Raw genomic sequence first — 16,203 nt, 5'->3', positions numbered from 1 at the left:
AATCTCTCCCCCTCTTGTTTTGATCTTGTCAACATGACCCCAGCAACAGCAGTTGGCCTCAGCTTTCATCTTCTTTTGATGCTACCAACACCAGCTTCATCGTTCCACGTGGTACCTCCCACTCAGAAGTCTGAGAATAGACTCTGCTGGACCCCTTCCAGGCTTCTAGATCCTGGTACCCCCATTTCCCTTTTATTTTTCTAGTGCTAGGGGTAGTAGTGGCTTCCTATGGTAGGTATGTCTGTTTTCTCAGTGATCCCTGTTCACTCTTTCAGTCTTTCACCACTTGTGAAACAAATTCCATATCAAGTCCCTTCTATTTGAACAAACTAGTGTGGCTTCTGCTTTCCTGATGAGACCTGACTGATATCCAAGTCCCATACTTGACTCAGACCCCTGAGTCCCAGACACAGCATGGAAGTCACAGAGGGATCTGAGGGGTTGAATGTCACTGCATACAATCCAAGAATTTGATGAGACCCCCAGAACAACTAATGTTCACATTCTGCCACCCTGGCTGTCCTCCAAGCTGAGATCAAATTCATTCGTGGAAAATAAAGAGAAGCAGCAGTTCCTTCACACCTGAGCATGTACACTGAGGTGAAAAACAGCTATACTATTATTAAAAACCATCTCCCCAGGCAAATACATTTTCTCGCCTCTCAGGTCTTGAGATAATCATAAATATGTCCAAATGTCCCACATCTGGTATTCATTTCTTTGAAAAAAAAATAGAAGTTTAGGGCTTTTATTTCAAGAACTAATCTCCCAGGCTGCTACATTTTTTATTCTTATTTTTCCTTGTCCTCATGTTAGAAACCATGTAAACATATATTGTCTGGCTAAGTTGTAAGCATCTTTATAAGGTGTATTAAATGATTTTAGGCATGAAGTAAAGTTTTAATTTATTAGTTATTAATTAGCTTCCCCATTCATTCTATTAGCAAATATTATCCACTTCATTTTCTGTATATCTTTCAAATCATTCCATCCTCACACACACCCAGTGCAGACCATCTAGATACTTCATAGACTTCCAGTTTACCCTCTGCTCCACAGCCAGTGTCATCGTTTGAAAGACAAATCCAGTTCAGCTTAGATAGCCTGCTATTGTCTATAGGTGAAGTAACCATCTCTTTAAGCAGCTGACCTAAGGCTCTCTGTGGTCTCCCTCCCTCCCATCCAACCTCATTTCTATCCACTTTTGGCCTTGAATTCTGGCCATGTTGGACTTTTATAAGTTCCTCAAACCCCTTAGGCTATCTCTTGTCCCTGGGCTTCAAACATGTTTTTACCACTTTCTAGAACTTTCTTCCCATACCATCCCCTTTTAAACTGTCTCTTTTCAGTTAACTCTTACTCATCCTTCAAGGTGCAGCATCGAGTTCACTTCCTCAGGAAAATCGTCTTTGAAAGATCCCCTATTCCACCAGGGTTGATTAGAAAATTCTGATTTATATCCCTACAGCAGTCTATGCTTTCTCTTTCATGAAAGCCATCACTCTTTTTATTATTTGTTTAAATGTATGATACTTTCATGAAGGCAGGAATTATGTCTACCAGGTTCACTGTTTCTAAAACAATGCTTCACACCTAGTAGATAATCAAGAAATATTTGCTGAGTTAATGAAGAAATGATCACTTCAACTAGGTCACTTAAAATCTTGGGATTTTAGGGCAGGAAAAATATCCTTAGAGATTACTAAATCCAATCCCTTCATTTTATGAATAAGAAGTTAAATAGTATGGCTAAGAAAAGTCGTATAGTTCCTTATAGTTACAAAATGTTTTAAGCATAATGAACAAAAAAACTGAGTGAAGAAATAATGGCAGAGGCAGATCTAGAATTTACCTCTAAGTTTGAAATATTATTCTTGGAGATTCCATATAATTCCATGGACATTGATAAATTACACCAGCACTAAGAAAATAATTGCATCTACTAATAATTTGAGTTCTTGTAGTTTTTTATAAATTATATGTCAGCTTTTCACAGACGAATATTCCTTCTTAAGTTAATTCTCAATGCATTCAATCATAATATTTTTAACCTTTAAGCAGAATTTCCTGTCTCATATAATAACATCTGTATTTCCTCTCTGCATTCTTTCATGCCATAGGAATAGTGCTCTCTCTTATTTATTATTTATCTAATAATATCTCCCTTTGTGTTGATAAAAATGCTTGAATAATTCACATAATGGTGGTGATAGATTTATATATATACCCTCTCTTAGCCCCACCCCAATAGGCAATTAATTTAAGGAATTAAAATGCTAAACTAGAAATATTCACATAGTTCAAAAGAAAGTAGTTAAGAAGGAATAGAGGAACAAAAGGACATGAGACATATAGAAAATAAAAAGTAATTTGGCAGACATAAATTCAAGTATATCAATAATAACATTAAGTTCTAATTGGTTAAATGATCTAATCAAAAGGCAGAGATTGTCAGACTGGATTCAAAAAAAAAACAAACCCAAGTATATGATGTATTTAGGCGATACATGTCAGATCCAAAGATTCGAATAGGTAAAAAGTTAAAAGGATTGAAAAAGATACATTCTGCAAATAGCAACCATAAGAAAACTAGCGTGGATATATTAATATCAGACAAAACATACTTTAAAAAATTTTGACAGAAATATTTATAATGATAAAAAAGTCAATAAATCAGGAAGATATAGCAATTATAAATATGTATGTACCTAACAACAAAGTCCAAAATACATGAAGCAAAAACTGACAGAATTGAAGGAAAAGATAAACAATTCAACAATAATACTTGGAGACTTTAATACCCCATTTTCAATAATAGATAGAACAACTAAAAGATTAAGAAATATAAAACTTGAACAACACTATAAACTAACTAGACCAGATAGACATCTATAGAACACCCTACTCAGTAACAGCAGAGTATACATTCTTTTCAAGTGCAAATGGAATATTCTCCAGGATACCGTATGATAGGTCATGAAACAATCCAAAATAAATTTTAAAGTTTTGAAATTATACAAAGTATGCCAGTCAAATCAAAACTACAATGACAAACTATTTCACACTAACTAGGATAACTGTAATCAAAAACACAGATAATAATAAGTTGACCAGAATGTGGAAATCTTGGAACCCTCATACACTGCTAATAGGAATTTACAATGATACAATTGCTTTTTGTGGATGAGGAGTTCATCCAAAGGTTAAACACAGAGTTACCATATGACCAGCAAGTTCACTCCTAGGCATATATACAAGAAAAATCAAAATGTATGTGCACGCAAAAACTTCTACATAAATGTTCATAGCAACACTCTTCATAATAGCCATATTATAGAAACAACCTAAATGTCTATCAAGTGACTAATTGATAAATAAAATATGATATACTTATACAATGGAATATATTTAACAATAAAACTGAATAAACCATTGCTACATGCTACAACATGCTACAACATGCTACAACCATGAAAACACTGTGCTAAGTGAAAGAAGCCTCTCACAAAACCCCACTTATTAAGTTACTATATTTATATGATATGTCCAGAATAGGCAAATCTATAGAGACAGAAAAGAGATTAGTGGTTGCCTAGGGCTGAGTGGAGGTGAGGCAGCTAGGGAATAATGGGAGTGATTCTTAATAAATATATGTTTTCTTTTTGTAGTGATAAAAATGTTCTAAAATTGATTGTTGTAATGATTGCACAACTCTGTGACTATGCTAAAACCCATTGACTTGTACACCTCAAATGGGTGAATTTAGGTTTGTAGATTGTATCTTAATAAAGAAGTTATTATATCAAAATGGATTAAAGACCAAAATGGAAGACTGGATACTGTAAAACTGCTAGAGCAAAACAGGCAGAACACTCTTTGACATGAATCGCAGCAATATTTTTTTGGATCCATCTCCTAAAGTAAAGGAAATAAATGCAAAAATTAACAAATGGGACCTAATTAAAGGACACAGCAAAGGCAACCATGGACAAAACAAAAAGACAACTTACCGAATAGGAGAAGATATTTGCAAATGATTGACCGATAGAGATTAATATCCAACATATATAGACAGCTTATACAAGTCAACATCAAAAACAAATGACCCAATTAAAAAATGGGCAGAAAAAAAAATGGGCAGAAGATAAAAAGACAACCTATGGACTGGGAGAAAATATTTGCAAACAATGCGATCACCAAGGGCTTAATTTCCAAAATATACAAACAGCTCATACAACTCAATAACAGAAAACCAAACAACCCAATCAAAAAATGGGCAGAAGACCTAAAAAGACATTTCTCCAAAGAAGACACACAGATGGCCAATAGGCACATGAAAAGATGCTCAACATCACTAATTATTAGAGAAATGCAAATCAATACCACAATGCAAATCAAAACCTCATACCAGTCAGAATGGCCATCATTAAAAAGTTTACAAATAACAAATGCTGGAGAGAGTGTGGAGAAAAGGGAACCCTCCTATACTCTCGGTGGAATGTAAATTGGTGCAGCCACTATGGAAAACAGTATGGAGGTTCCTCAAAAAACTAAAAATAGAGTTGCCATATAATGCAGCAATCCCACTCCTGGGCATATATCCAGAGAAAACTCTAATTCGAAAAGATACATGCAACCCTATGTTCACAGCAGTGCTATTTACAATAGCCAAGACATGGAAACAGCCTAAATGTCCAATGACAGATGAATGAGTAAAGAAGATGTGGTATATATACACAATGGAATACTGCTCAGCCATAAAACAGAATGAAGCAACGTCATTTGCAGCAACATGGATGGACATAAAGATTAGCATACTGAGTGAAGTAAGTCAGAAGGAGAAAGACAAATACCATATGATAGGGGCTTTCCAGTGGTTAGGAGTCTGCCTGCCAATGCAGGGGATGGGTTTGAGCCCTGGTCCGGGAGGATCCCACATGCTGTGGAGCAACTAGGCCGTGTGCCACAACTACTGAGCCTGCACTCTAGAGCCCGCGAGCCACAACTACTGAAGCCAGTGCACCTAGAGCCCATGCTCTGCAATAAGAGAAGCCACTGCAATGAGAAGCCCAGGCACCGCAACGAAGAGTAGCCCCCGCTCACCACAACTAGAGAAAGCCCGCGTGCAGCAGTGAAGACCCAACGCAGCCAAAAATCAATAAATAAAATTTTTAAAAATACCATATGATATCACTTATTTGTGGAATCTAAAATATGACACAAATGAACTTATTTATGAAACAGAAACAGACTCACAGATATAGAAAACAAACTTATGGTTACCAATTTTTCCAAAGAGGAAATGCAGATGGCCAACGGGCACATGAAAAGATTCTCAATATTGCTAATCATCAGGGAAATGCAAATCAAAACCACAATGAGATATCAGCTCACACCTGTCTGTCATCAAAAAGAACACAAATAACAAATGTTGGTGAGGATGTGAAGAAAAGGGGACACCCGTACACTGTTGGTGGGAATGTAAATTGGTGCAATCACTGTGGGAAATGTTATAGAGGTTTCTCAAAAAACTAAAAATAGAACTATCATATGATGCAGCAATTCCACTCCAAGCTATATATTTGAAAAAAACAAAAACACTAATTCGAAAAGATACGTGCATTCAGTGTTCACAGCAGCATTATTTACAATTGTCAAGGTATGGAAGCAACCTAAGTGTCTATCAACAAATGAATGGATAAGGAAGCTGTGCTGTATATATATATCTATATATATCTATATATATCTATATATATCTATATATATATCTCATTAAATATATATACACAATAGGATACTACTCAACCATAGAAAAACAAAATTTTGTCATTTGCAGCAACACGTATGGACTTGGAAGGCATTATGCTAAGTGAAATAAGTCAGAGAAAGACAAATACTGTATGATATCACTTATATGTGAAATCTAAAAAATACAGCAAACTAGTGAATATAACAAAAAAGAAGCACACTCACAGATACAGAGAATAAACTAGTGGTTACCAGTGGGGAGAGGGAAGGGTGAAGGAAAATAGAGGGGTAGGGAAGTAAAAGGTATAAACTATGAGCTATAAAATAAGCTACAAAGATATATTGTACAACATGGGAAATATAGCCAATACTTTATAATAATTATAAATGGAGTTTAACCTTTAAAAATTGTGAATAACTATATTATACACCTGTCACATATAATATTGTACAGCAACCATACTTCACTTTTTTTAAAGTTATTATAAAAAAACCATCCTCCTCATATGACATGATAATTCACTTTGATAGATGACTGAGTTCTGGGGCTAGGGAAAGAGAAGGGTGTTGAGAATCAGTGATTGTGGAGGAGATAGAGTAAACAAGCCTTACAATGTGCCTTAAAGTAAAAGCAAACATCCTGTGGGAAAAAGTAGCATGAACGGTTCTAGCCAACTCAACCTCAAGAGATTTCTCCTTATCGAGCTTCTTCCCTTCCTCCCCCAGGTCAGCCACATACACCTCTGATTCTCCTCTTGGTTTGGCTAAGTAAGAGATATTTTATCTGAAAAAAATAACTCTTTACTATTTGTTTGCATTGCCTCATTTCATTCTAATCTTCACAACAACCTTATGAGTTAGCTAAAACAGGTATTACTATTTTCATTTTACAGACAAAAAGATGGAGGCTCCAAACATTAAGCTAGCAATGAGTACAAAGCCAATGTGGAACTCAAACAGGAACGGTGGATTCCCAGTTCAGTGTTCCTTATACTGTGCTGCTCCTATCTGCCTTTTAAACACATATTGTTTATCCTGTATGATAGTGTCCTATTCAGAGTGTTTAAAAACTCATTAACTGCAGTATGTATTTTAATTGATGGACTTTGCTGATGTCAGAAACCACAAGACCACTGATTCATCAGATTGAGAGTAGGAGTTCAGTCAGCTATGGAATTTATTAATCCATCTCTGCAGATATTACTAATATTTTCCTTAAGCAACATATCCTCGAAAAGAGATGAAGGCAAAAGATCATGGCTAAAGCAAAGGGAGTGGAACCCCACCAAAGAAATATCATTGAAATGTATTGTTATATGTTGATTTTTTGGTAAAGCTTTTGTGTCCTCTAGCGATGTTTTCTGCTTCTATTTAAAAATATGTATATATCATTGTTAGAAGTGTAATTGGCTCTCATAAAATATTATTATTTTCTCAGTCCAATGAAGAGAATTTATTCACATATATTTCAAAATAATAAAATTAGAAATTAAGAGATTGAAAAGAAGAGGAAATGTAATCCTGAATATAACCTCTAAAACTGGAGCTATATTTAGAGACTCTAGAATCTTCCTGACACTAGAATAATATTACCAAGGAATATACAATATTTGAAGTCTGTGTGTTCATCTTTTTAATTTAGATATTCTAATAATCTAGATTTGGAGCATTGATTTTTTTTTAAAGGATTTCCTGTCAACTATAATCATATAGGTGAAAAGTGACATGTGAGTCATAGAAAGTTGGTCTTTCTCCTTGTGGGAAGCAAAGGGTTTATGCCTGACTGGCTAGTCCCAGAAAATCTGGAAGAGAAAACTTAATTTGATCTAGGCAGTGACTGATGAAAGGCTAATTTTTTTTTTCAGGATGAAAATTAAGGTCCATTATTGGGAACCAGAAGAGATTACAACAGAGAGACCCCAGCTATGCATAGGGGATCCTAGCTTCTCCCTCTTCCTCCCCCCAAAACTGGCTTTAATTTCATCAGGGTGGGGGCTTGGGCTGCCAACTACAGAATTTCTCCAGCTGTTGAGCCATTCCCCTTGCACCAAGAAAAAGTCTTCTCCTGCAGGCTTCCTCCTTTGATTGTTATTGATTTATTAAATCTGGCTTCTCTGGGTTAAAGGGAACTAAGAAATATTCAGCAGAATCAACTTGTAAAGTAGTAAATTGGTTTGTTTAGTTAATTATGTACCTCTGGACTTTGATGTCCAGATGAAGGCCATCCCAGTTATCCACTGCTGCATACAAGCTATCCCAAAACTTAGTGGCTTAATATAAGCATTTTATTATAAATCATGATATTGTACAATAGGTCAGATATTTGGGCAGGGCTCAGCTGGGTGATTCTTCTGTCCCACATGGTATGGCATAGGTTGTTTGGTGGTATTCTGCTGGTGGATGAGCTGCTCTGGAGGATCCAAGACAGTGTCCGGAAGGTTTGAATTGACAGGTACTGACTATCACAGAATATCTCTAAACAGGTGGTCTCAGACCAATGGGAATTTTCACATGGCAGCTCAGGGCTCCCAGAGACCAAGCAACCCAGGTGGAAGCTGCAAGGCTTCTTACAACCAAGACTCAGAAGTCTCAGAATGACACTTTTGCTGTTTCTTATTGACCAAGCAAGATGCTAAGGTAAGCCTAGGTTCATAGGGTAAGTTATCAGACTTCACTTCTTAATGAAGGAGTAACAAACAATTTGCCTCAATTTTTAATCTATCATAAAGTCTGTAGCCATTGAGCACAGGTTTCTGGAAGCAGTCAATTAAGTTTCTATGGTAACACAAAAATAAAGATTCACACACTCCTCAGCCTGTCATCCCAACTCCATGTCGACTTAATTGCAATAATTCTTGAAAAGTAGTGCAGTGTGAATGAATGCTCATAGTAGCTTTCTTCACCCACCCCCACACAAACAAATTTTGCCTCTCTGATCATTACCTTAAGCATTGCAGAGTCACCCAAACACTCTCCTGCCTCAAACACTCTGCCTGTACTCCTAGATAGAGCCCCTCAGTCCCAGCTCAGAATCCCAGAACTCTACTTATCTAAGAAAAAAGATCCAAAACATGAGCAGGGTCTTCCCTGGTGGTGCAATGTTTAAGAATCTGCCTGCCAATGCAGACAACATGGGTTTGAGCCCTGGACCAGGAAGATCCCACATGCCATGGAGCAACTAAGCCCGTGCGCCACAACTACTGAGCCTGCACTGTAGAGCCTGCGAGCCACAACTACTGAGTCTGCGTGCCACAACTACTGAAGCCCACGTGCCATGCTCCGTAATGAGAAGCCACCACAATGAGAAGCCCGCGCACCACAACAGAGTAGCCCCTGCTCACGCAACTAAAGAAAGCCTGGGCAGAGCAATGAAGACCCAACACAGCCAAAAATAAATAAATTTATTTTTTAAAAAAGACAAACATGACCAATTCTCAGTTTATGTCACTAAACTATTCTGTACTTATCAACGGAATCAGCATAATTTGAGGATAATGAAGGACATTCTCTACCCCAGAATGAAAACATTAATTTCTGGGGTGAGGAGAAGTTGTCAGTGGGTGGGAGTTTCATTTACTTTGTGTGTGTGTGACAAAAATAATACAAAAATAAATTTTTGATGTAAAATATCAAACACTACAGAAGCATATATATAGAACCTAAGTTGGCTCAGGTTGCCATAACAAAATACCTCAGACTGGGTGGCTTAAACAACAGAATTTTTTTTTTCTACAGTTCTGGAGGCTGGGAAATCTAAGATCAAAGTTCCATCAGGGTTCTCTCCTCCTGGCCTGCAGACAGCCACTTTGTCCTCACATGGCCTTTCTTCATTCAAAGTTCACTCAGAGAGAGTAAGGAAGCTCTCTGGTGTCTCTTTGTACAAGGACACTAATCCTATGGGCTCAGGGCCCCACCTTTATGAGCATATTTAATTTTAATTACTTCCTTAGAGGCCTCATCTCCAAATACAGCTATTCTGGGGGTTGGGGCTTCAACATATGAATGTGAAGAGGATATGGCTCAATTCAGTCCATAGCAGAAGTTCAGAGCAAAATCTTTGTCACCCTTCACCTGCCCTCTTCCCAAGCCCCTGTTTTGTGACTCAGATGTGGTGTTGGAAAGGGGCTGCTCTTGGCACACCTGAGAGTCTGACATACTTGAGAGCTGCTTGAGGATTCATTGCCCCAGATCCAAATACATTAAAAAAAATTTCTTTTAGCAAATCCAGTGTATTACATCAAATACAATCACCAGTCCTTTAAGTATTCCATTCATTTTATAAAAATATAAGAGTGCATGTTGATTTAATTCAACTGTAAATTTTCATTTTTATAGTCAAGGAACTTTAAAAACCAGAGCTGAAACAACTTCTATAGTCAAAATTTAAAAGCTGTTGCCTTTGTTACAGACATGTCCTCAATAGCAATTTAAGATTAAGGACTTAAATAATGACCAAATTATTTGTGGGTGGGACAGAGTAGATTATACTTGAAATATCCTGATGATAGAGGGTAAGCATGTGGGAGTTTCACTAGGGGTATCAAAAACATTACTTAAGTCGTCTCACTTCCGGCACTACTCTAGACTTCATTAAGATTAATTAATTAAATAATTAATTAAGATTAGCTTAATAATCCTGTACCTGAATCATGCAGTTAAATCCTCAACCTCTCCTTGGCTGTGCACACACAGACTTAGAGCATGTGGCTGATTCATTCATTCAACAATTTACTGAGCACCTATTCAATACCAGGAGCCTCTCTACGTACTAAGGTATCAAGATCAAATAAGATACGGTCTCTGCCCTTAGTATGTTTAAAGTTAGGTAAGGAAACACGTAATGAGTTAACAGTTGCAACCAAGAAGTACTGACCCTAGAATAATAGTTGGTCCACGGTATAGAGAAGCATAAAGCTGGGTGTAGTCAATCAGCTTCTTGGAGGTACACTTATAGAAAAAGCAACTTGAAATTATTATTAATGAATCAATCAGATAATATGTTCTTGTCAGACTGTTGCCAGGCTCTTAACTCACTCCCACATGCCCCAATAATAGAGGCAGAGTTTTATTAAAAAGCAAGCCCTGTGACACAGTAAAGTCCCCCTTTGCCTCAAGTAAATAAACAAAGACAAATTTTTATCAAACACAGAGCTTTGTTTGACAGCTATGGATTTATTTGCTAGCAGACAATGCACAGGCATAAACGTCCAATACTGTTTTCAAAGTGCATTGAAAAGCGGCGCTGCAGGCGTGCCTGTGACCATAGGGCCTGGCCACTCCTGACTACGGCCTGGAATGTGAAATGGGAGGCTGATAGTGAACAAAAGGACACGTCAACTAGGAAGTTAGTGCACAGAAACACTTTAGTGCCCAAACAAAGCATTAAAATACAATTCGGCTCTACAAATACCAGGGGGGGCGATAAGTCCACTGAGGTCATGAGTCAACTTTTCAGGCAGCTGGAATGATTGGATGCCGATTGCTATCAGACAAACCACCATCCTTTAATGCTTCTGATTCCTACCTTGTGCCCTCTTACCACATTCAAGTCTCAAAAATTAGAAGGAATTATCGCGTTTGCTTGCTCTTGGGATATCTTACCCTGTCTCTAGGGAAAGGGAACATTATGCTGCTGAGTAAAGCAAACGTCCCCGTTTAGGAATGGACTATGTGTGTGTGGGGGGGGGGGGCGTGGCCTCTCCTAGACACACCGAGAGCTAAGCCTGGACCAAGCAGTCACGTCCCCGTAGGTGGCACAAAAAACTAGGGGAAATTGGTCCCACACCCCAGCGCCTAGTGGTGCAGGTCCAGAGGCTGCAGTTTTCCTAACGCAAGGAATGCAGAATAGCACAGTGGCATAAAAACAAGTTGGGGCAGATAGTCTAGCACGGCCATCCAGCAGATGGTAAGCAACTATACTTGGGCAAAAACCTCTGCTTGTCTGATAAAGGCATGGAGGATGGAGAAATTTATACCAATGGGGTTATTCCTCTAGTATGCAAGGTTCGTGGACCCAAGCACATGGAGATCTTGTTCTAGAGAAAGACTGGATGGTTTGATTGGTCAAGTAACTGTCCCAACTAAGAAAAGCATAACCAGGGAGAATTGCAGGAAAATGTGTAGACGTGTGTGATTGGGTGGCAGTGTGACTAGCACTGAACTAGATCATTAAAAGACCCAGGCTCTGGGACTTCCCTGGTGGCACAGTGGTTAAGACTCCATGCTCCCAATGCAGTGGGCCTGGGTTCAATCCCTGGTCAGGGAACTAGATCCCACATGCATGTCACAACTAAGGAGCCTGCCAGCCACAACTAAAGAGCACATGTGCTGCAACTAAAGAGCCCGCCTGCTGCAACTAAGACCTGGCTCAACCAAATAAATACATTTTAAAATTAAATAATATAAGATAAATATTTTTTTAAAAAAAGATCAAATTTTGAAAAAAAAAAAAAAAGAAGAAGCCCCAAACTCTCTGAAAAGAGTTTGGAGACCCTCCCTCCCACTATGCCATACATGTGTCAGGAAAAAGATGAGATCACCTACTATTATAACTTATCGTTCAACAATGAACTGAAGAGTCTAGACAGTGCAGAAAGGTAAGAAAAAGAAATAGTATGTATAAGAATTGGAAAGGAAGAAAAACAACTCTCAATATTCACAGATGATACGATTTTGCATGTATAAAATCCAAAGTGAACTACAAATAAGTTACTTGAATTAAGAATGGCTTCACAAGCTTGCCACTTGCAAAGTCAATACACAAAAATCAATTGTATTTCTGTATACCAGCAACAAACAGAAAATAAAATTATTTTTTGAAAAGAAAATTATTTAAAAGATATTATCTTCTTATAAGCTTAAAAACACACTATTTATATAGTATCAAAAAATAATTTTTAAAACCTAGGAATAGTAGATGAGTAAAAATTCTACCAGAAAATTGTAAGATGTTACTCAGAGAAATTAAAGAATAACAAAATTAACTGAAGAATAACAGGCTCATCGGTTAGAAGTGCTAAATTTGTAAAGATGTCAGTACTCCCTAAATCAACCTAGAGATTCATAACAATCTTAATTAAAAGGCTCTTTAAAAATATTTGGCTTTGGGCTTCCCTGGTGGCGCAGTGGTTGGGAGTCCGCCTGCCGATACAGGAAACACGGGTTCGTGCCCCGGTCTGGGAGGATCCCGCGTGCCGTGGAGCGACTGGGCCCGTGAGCCATGGCCGCTGAGCCTGGGCGTCCGGAGCCTGTGCTCCACAACGGGAGAGGCCACAACAGTGAGGCCCACATTTGGCTTTTGTAGTGATCATTCCACAATATATACAAGTATCAAATCATTACATTTTCATCTGAAAAGAGTTTGGAGACCCTCCCTCCCATTATAATGCAATGTTGTATGTCAATTATACCTCAATTTAAATTTTTTAATAAAAAATTAAAAATATTTGGGTTTTTAAAGAATATTTAGAACCTGACGATCTTTTCTACAGTTTATATGGAAATGCAAAGGCCAAGAATAGCCATGATACTTTTGAATAAGAAGAAAATGAAAGTACTTGCTCTGCCAGAATTAGGATAGTGCAAAAATGGAAAACTAGGAAGCAAAGTAGAGAGCTCAGAAACCCAACTCACATCCCATGGCAAAAGGAGCACTAGTGAGCAGTATAAAAAAGCAGTCTTTACAATGAATGGTTCTAGAAAATTGAGTGTCCATATGGAAAGAAATCAAGTCTTATACTACACGCAGAAATCAATTTCAGATGGATTCTGGAAATGGAGAAATGGCTCCTCTATGACCAACCTTCCCTTAGATAAGAACCATAAACTTTGGACAAAACATTTTTTTAAAAAAAACCTCTCTGAATGCCTGCAGAAAGACCAAAAGCAAACAGAAACACAAGGGAACACACTTGGGAAAAGGGTACAGTACTAAGTGAGTTTCCCCTTTTTACAGTTTTTTGCTTGTAAAATATCTTGCATGCATACAACAGTAGACACGAACAAGAATGCCTTTGGCAGCAAGTACACATGGTTAAAAACTGGAAACAACCCACATGCTCATCAGCAGGAGAGTACAAGCAAATACACTGTGGTATATTTGCAACAATTAAATATTAGACAGCAGATGAATAAACTCAGTGACATGCAGTACCATTGAATCCAAACAACATAATTAAATGAAAAAAGTTAATCAATAAAGATTACATACAAAAGTTTAACTTATAATGGCATTTAAAGTTAAAACAAAAAGAACAACATACATTTAAAGGGTACACAGAGATGAGAAAAGCTATATAGCTAAATTTTAAAAGCAAGGGAATGAAAATTGTTACATTGGGTTAGGGAAGGCAAGTGTAGAGTTTTCTGGGGAGAGGATTTGATTTAATATAGGTTTACCAGCAGATTTTATTTTGGATGGTAGATTAATAGGCATTTATTACATGATGAAAGAAAGAAAGAAAGAGCGAGAGAAAGAGAGAGAGAGAGAGAAAGAGAGAGAAAGAAAGAGAATGAAAGAAAGAAAGAAAGAAAGGGAGGGAGGGAGGAAGAAAGTCACTGATGGAGCAGTTATGAGAGTGTATCATGCACCAGGAATTGTGATTAAAACAATTCTGTGTACTTGGACCTTACAAAAGAAAGGTAGAAAGAGAGGGATGAGAAAGGGAAGGAAAGAGGGTGGGTTGGACAACCGGGGTTAGGGGAACATACAGACTGAGATTAGATATCATTGTTATAAGGTTCCCTTTTAGCAGCCCTTGGCTATCAGAAAAAAAGGTAGAGATTGGGTTGTGTTTGGCGCTGGCAATTGTTCAGTGTTTGCAGTGGGAGCTGGGGAGTGAGGTTTAGTGAGTTACAGCTGAGCCCAAACCTGCGCTGACAACCGCAGGAACCAGGGGAGCCTGGCTGCCAGGAACCAGAACTGCACGTTGGGGTGCTGTTGTAAGGGGCTTGGAATGCATTACTGAAGAGATTACCACTGGCACTCCTCACAGAGGCAGCGCAGCTCTGAGTGAGTCACCGAAGCCTTGAGGAAGTCGGTGGAACTGAGAATCTGAGCCAGGAAGGAGCTGAGCCTTCACCTGGGACTCAGAGTGGTGGTGGTGAAAAGCGTCAGCTTCGTTCAGACCCCATTCCTTCCACTTGGTGTTGTGTGACTTTGGGCGAGTTGCTCATTCATCAGCTCTAAGGCTCTCTTCCCCAACTGCAAGCTGAGGTAACTCTTTACCTCCTAGGGTTTTCCTACAAATTAAATAAGATAGTGCATGCAAAAGGGATAGTATCTTAGGAACTCAATAAGTGAGAGTTCTAATCAAACCAAGCAGATTCATCCTTAGACAGGAAACTGGATCTGGGAGGGAGTAGCACATATAGGCCAGAGCAATCTGGAAGCTGGAAAGGACAGCCAGACCTCCTCATTCATTTCTGGTTTTGTTCGCGGCTAGCTCTCTTCCACTTACAAAAAGCACTTATCCTAGAGAAAAGTCACTCCCTCCATTGCTTTTATAGGATCCTCAGGATCTGAAATCAGTACTTTGTGAGGCTGTCTGTCTTGGATTATCTGTATTGTCTTTTTTCCCTTAGGTGTTTTATTTGGGGGGGGGGAGGTGAGGTGGAGAGGGAAGGATGGGGTGAAAGGGAGCTGTTTTTTATTTTGTGTTTCTTGCTCTGTCATCTAGGTAAAGCTCTTTTGGAAAATGCCAGCCTGAGTGAGTACCGCTAAGGAGGAATCAAGAAAGGCATTCTCCTAATTAATCTGTATAGTGCCAGCTTCTCAGTATGGCAGGAGCAGTGAGACTAAAGGGACAGACATCTCACAAGGATGAAAATTTAGTAGTAACCAGTCAAGGGCCACTTTTGCAGCCATTCACTCTAACCATGACTGCCTGACCTAATTTCTCATCTCCCGGGCTTTATGTGGACCATTTGTTTGGGATCTTTTCGCCTTATGGAGGCTGATGGAGGTGGCGCTGATCGGAGTACAACTAGGGAACTAGTTGTAGGAACTAATCCCACTAGAAGTACGATTAGTAGGAACTGTGACAAAAGCCTGAGACTGGCTTTCGTCAGTTTGCTCATTTCCTCCTTAACAGGACAAACAGGCTGTATTACTTTTCTAGGCAGGTCTGCAAGCTTATGAATTCTTTCCGTGCACTCGCTGAAGACCAGAAGCCCGAAGTTCTCCAGCTCCAGCTGTCTGCTCCCAGAGCTCCAGGTGCCACCACTTGGCCCCTGCACTTTGAAGGCATCACCTTTCCCACCCTGTCACTCCCACTTGGTCACTTCTCAGTACCCCACTGGTTTGCTTTCTTTACTGTGGTTTCACCTCCATGGTTCTAGAAAAATGTGACAATGAGCCATCTGGGTGAAAATCCAGTGAGAAAACGGAGATGGAATGGATGGAGGAAAATGATTTCGTTCACTCCGATCCCTTGTCTTCTGCTGGGATCCAAATAT

Source organism: Kogia breviceps, chromosome 16, assembly GCF_026419965.1.
Source record: "Kogia breviceps isolate mKogBre1 chromosome 16, mKogBre1 haplotype 1, whole genome shotgun sequence".
Lineage (NCBI taxonomy): Eukaryota > Metazoa > Chordata > Mammalia > Artiodactyla > Physeteridae > Kogia > Kogia breviceps.
The sequence above is the reverse complement of the archived record's forward strand: the minus strand, read 5'-3'. Positions refer to the sequence as shown.